This window comes from Octodon degus, unplaced genomic scaffold, assembly GCF_000260255.1.
Source record: "Octodon degus isolate 3935 unplaced genomic scaffold, OctDeg1.0 scaffold00087, whole genome shotgun sequence".
NCBI lineage: Eukaryota > Metazoa > Chordata > Mammalia > Rodentia > Octodontidae > Octodon > Octodon degus.
This window is the reverse complement of record NW_004524663.1, coordinates 1326207-1331247: the sequence shown is the minus strand read 5'-3', so window position 1 is coordinate 1331247 and position 5041 is coordinate 1326207. Positions and strand designations below refer to the sequence as shown.

General features: G+C 43.8%; 1 pseudogene; it reads right to left on the bottom strand.

Moving 5' to 3' along the window:
• Positions 1-2656: 2656 nt before the first annotated feature.
• Positions 2657-3240, bottom strand: LOC101562343 (annotated as a pseudogene).
• Positions 3241-5041: the final 1801 nt, after the last annotated feature.

The window sequence follows — 5041 nt, the reverse complement described above, 5'->3', positions numbered from 1 at the left end:
GCTTGCCAGGCAAGCACTTATTCTACTGAGCCATCTACCCAGCCTCTAGATTTATATTTTTGAAAGCTCTCTAAAATTATTTTTGACTAGCCACTGTGAAATCCCATACTTGAAAAAATTCATTTCTCTCTGAAATCTCAGAAAAAAAAAATTAAGAGCCAGAAGGAAATTGAGAGGTCACTTTGTCTTGTTATTTCATTTCACATGTAAAAAAAAAACTGAAACCAAAGACATGAAATGACTTGCCCAAGGTCACAAAGAATGTAAATTTCAAAATCAAGAGCAGAACCCAGTGTTTCTTGGCTCTAAATTCAGCATGATTAATTGAAACAATGCTGCCTAATCCAATCCACCTCAACATGTTTATCCCATAACTCCCTGACAGCTCTACAATGTTCCCTACACTTCACATCACCTTTGAAGAGAGTGCAGCCAAAGATGTCAACAGATACACTTTGAAGATTAATTGTCCCTTTTTATATTTGGCACACCGTAAAGACAAACATGAAGGAGGTATAGGGAAAGCAGCTGGAGAAAGGGCATGATCCTCACAGGACAAATCATTGAACAAATTCTTTCTCCAGGACTTGTGCATAGCTGATACTGGGGGATTGCTGTGAAGGATCCTGCCCCATGGATATCAAAGGACCTCCTGTCATTCCAATTAAACTTTTTTAAAATTTATTTATTTATTTAGCAGAACCAAGGATTGAACTCAGGCCCTTGCACTTGCCTGGCAAGTGCTCATACTACTGAGCCATCTCCCCAGCCCCCCTCCACCCCATCAAACTTTTATTCCTTTGGGTCTTTAATTTGAAAATGCAGGGGGCCTGCCCCTTAGCTCAGTTCTTTAGGTGGCCACTTTAACAAAGCAGTCAGGCTCAGGTTGCTGTGCTTCCATCCGTACAACTCAAGCCAGCCAAACCTGCCCTGAAGGCATTCAGAGCAAAAAAAAAAAAGAAAAGAAAAGAAAATGCATCTGAAGCCAGAAGAAAGGATGTGTTCGATATAGCCTCACCTATTGGGGAGGCTTTCACCCTTTCTTGACAAGCATCTCTTGAGTCCAGGAGTTCTGAGTCAGCCTGGGCAACATAGTGATAGTCCCTGTCTTAAAAATAACACAAAGAAAAGAAAACAATGTAGCTTCCCTGGGACAGGATGAGAAAACTTTAACAGAAAAAGCTGCCTTCCAGTCTGCCCCTGGGTGAAGATGAGTTCATCTTTAGGGGATTAACCCCTAGGCAAGTTGTTGAAGGAAGAATGAATTTGGAAAGCAAGAGGAAATATCCCATTGTGCCTCATCATTGTTGCATGATCATTTTTTTTTTATCCCCACCATAGTCTTATCTCTCTGAGATGGCTTTGGGTCCTTTACCTCTCATCTCTCTCCCTGCCCATTTCTTTCTTTCTTTCTTTCTTTCTTTCTTTCTTTTCTTTTTTTTTTTTTTTTTCATGTATTTGGTACAGGGTCTTACTACACAGCTCCAACTCATAGTGATCTTCTATTTTCAGCTTTCCCAGCGCTGGCATTACAGATTTGCGCCACCATGCCCAGTTTTGGTAGTTGGCTCTGTGCACTCAGGGGCAAGGGCAATGCGGTATGTGGTTCAAAGGATCAAATCCCGGTTCCTGCACTTGCCTAAGTAGGCACATAGTCTGCTGAGCTATCTCACCCACCCTTCCATGCCCACTTTTAAAAGTTCTTAAGTTATCTCTCTTAAAAGGTAAATCAGTATCACAGGCATCTCTTGGGAGCGTAAGGTCCCACCTTTGACCTACTGAAGAAGAAGTGGCCTTTTCCCGACATCCTTGAATGATTGTTATACACATAAAGATTTAAGAATCCTTATTCTGAAAGATAAATTTCAGATTCCTGTGGTTGAGTGAAACACAAAATGCCATTTTGGCCAGTTCTGATTTTTCTCAGTTGTATTGAAATCTAGGATCTCATGAAATATTTCCATCATTCCAAGAAGGATAATTGCTGAATATACATATTTTAACTTTGAGGATTATATCAGAACCCAGTTTTCTTCTCTTTTTCTTCCAATCACACATTTAATTTTACCTATCATAGGACATTTCCTTCCAAGTGCAAAGAGAATTGGACAGCAAACACTGAAATATCAAAGAAGCCAGCTACTGAGACATAGACCTCAGAAAATTACTAGGTTTTCTCAAATATTAGTCACTACCTCAACAGGATAGAGACAATGGTGCCTCCTTTGTGCATTTCCCAAGACTGTTAAAGGATCAAAGGAATTCCTGAGCTTCAATTACCATGAGATTTCTTGCTTCTCTCAAAACTTCCCATTTGCCAGACATAGTGTTAAGACTTGTCTCTAGATGTGCCCCACCACTGTGACCATCAGCTTCGTGTTCTCATAGATGGGACATTCAGAGATGGCTGGATGGATCTAGGGTATGTGAATGTGGATTAAAAGTGTGTAATAACTAAACTAGTCCACTGATTGGCTTAGCCTATCAGTGTTCTAGATGTGGGTGGTTTTAGTTACTTTTCTCATCGCTGAGACAAAATACCTGACACCCAATGTTAAAAGAGGAAAGATTGATTGATTGACTGATGATTTATATTCATCCTAGTTTATTCTGTAACTAGAAAACTAAATCCTTCTACAGAAATTGAAGGGTGAGCTTAATCCTCCTCCTCCTCATCCCTGGCTCCAGCCCCACCCTGGCTCTTCTTCGCATTCTGCCTCTTCACATGGCCTGGGCTACCTCCCCCATATGGAGAACGCAGGGAGAAGTCAATGTGCTTCTGCAAGTCCAGGCGCACAATGAAGGATGGTACGTTCACCACCTGCTTGCGGACCCTGATGTGGCACTGGCTGAGGAGCACACGGACATGGTGGATGGACTTGGCCAGGCCCAGCTTGAAGACCTGGGGCTGCAGGCACCTCTCCAGAAAGTCCCCAATTTTTAGGCCCAGGATGTAATACTGCTTCATCTTGCCCTCATGCAGCACCCTGATGCGGACCAGTGGCCATAGGAGAGCATTGCCTTCAAAGAGATGCCATGGGTCTTTTATCCAGCGTTAGCAGCTCCCGGGCAGCTTTGCGGACCTTGGCCAGAGTGAATTTGACCCTCCAGACCTCTTACTTGTACCGGAGCCCATTCTCACTGATCAGTTTCAATTCTTGGTCAAGGCGGGACTTCTCAAAGGGCGTCCGTGGGGTGACGTAGGTCTTAATGACAAAACCCACTCCTTGCCACTGGCATGTTGGCTCTGTGTGCCCTGCTGCGCCCACAAGCTGAGCTGGATAACTGACAGAAAGGGCTGGAAAGATGTATTTTGGCTTACAGTTTGCAGTTTCAGTGTATCGCCTGCTGGATCCAAGGCTGGGTGACACTGCAGAGGGGCATTGTAAGGGAGAACTAGTTTGTTGCAGGCCAGGCTGACAGTAGCAAGTCACAAAAGCAGCAGCAAGGCAGGGCAGCAGCCCTTTTTCTGCCCCTTGTATTCCATCACATGCAGACTGTGGTACCCTTGGTCCCAGCATCACATACCTAATCCTAGCATTACACACCCTAGATCCTCTGAAAAGCCTCACTATGACCACACGAGGCTTTAGAAGAACATCTAGACACAAGCCATAAAATGGGTAACGGGAAGGTCTACCTTGGCTATGGGTGGTGCCAACCCATAGGCTTGTAGCTTGGATGGAATAAAAGGGGAAGGGAGGCTCTCTGATTGCTGCTCCTGGACTTCTGTCTGCCCTGCCATGAACTGTTTCTCCTCAGCCAGGCCAGCCTGCCTTGGAGCTGCCAACTATGGGTTAGACTTGCAAGGACCCTTTCTAAGAAGGGTCCTTAGAAGAAGTCCCAAGTTACCTATAACTTATTCATCCCTCAGATGTGATGCTTGCCATCTTCTCTATAATCTCTCCTTTGCCACTCTCCAATTATATCTCTGGTGAAAATTAGGACTCAGAGAACTAATCAAGGAAAAGTTTAGCTTCTGTCTACTGCTGTCTCTTTAAGCCTTCATGTGACAGCTTCTTCTCTGACACTTGGAAGAAAATGTCAGGAGTTTCTATGTCTGTTCAGTTCCTTTCCAGGTAATAGAAAATAATATAAACTGGGAATAGTGGCACTGCCTATAATCCTAGCAGTCTGGGAGGCTGAAGCAGGGATATCCCAAATTCATGTCCTGCCTCGGTGACTTAATGAGGCCCTGTCTCAAAATAAAAGATAGAAATTAATGTGGATGCAGTTTGGTGGCCCTGGGCTCAGTCCTATGTACTACACACAGGCACATACACATTTTGTTTTTGTTTTTTGGTGGAACCAGGGATTGAACTCAGGCCCTTGCGCTTGCCAGGGAAGCTCTTATTCTACTGAGCCATCCCCCCCCCATTTTGAATGGTAATCTCATCTTCAGAACACCAAATTCATTTCAAATTAAATTGTGTCCTTGCCCACACTGGAGTTCCACAAGGGCTGGCAGCTTTCAGAGAAACAGCATGAGTCCTTTGGGCCCTCATGTTGCTCAACTCTCTCTATTATCCAAAGTTTGGGTTTTGACTCAACCAGGAAAGTGAAGCAGAGGAAGAGAGGAGCAGGAAGGAGAGGATTAAAGTTCTTTTCTGGCTGGTATTCTTGTGTGATGTCACTCTAAATGTAAAAGCCAAACTCTTTCTACTGCCAGCCTCTCTTGATAGCAATTGCAAATGACTCCAGTCACTTCGCCTATAGGCTGACAGGATGAACTGACATGGGTCTGCCATGCAAACTGAACTCTTCAGCATTCTCATTAGGTTCTCTTATTGGGCCCATAGAAGTCCTTTTTTCTTGCCAAGGTGAAAGGGTAGAACTCATCCTGCTCCCCCTTGGGAGGATTGGCAAAGAACAGCTCCACCAATCCATTAGTTTGATCTTTCTATAGCCTTTTTTTCCCCCATAATTTTATTGAGAAACAAATAGAAATGAGACAGTTTCAAACCAAATTGGTAGGACAGTTTCAATAATTAACACATTGCATACATTCTTCCTAGTGGTTAATTGCTGTACAACATGCGGA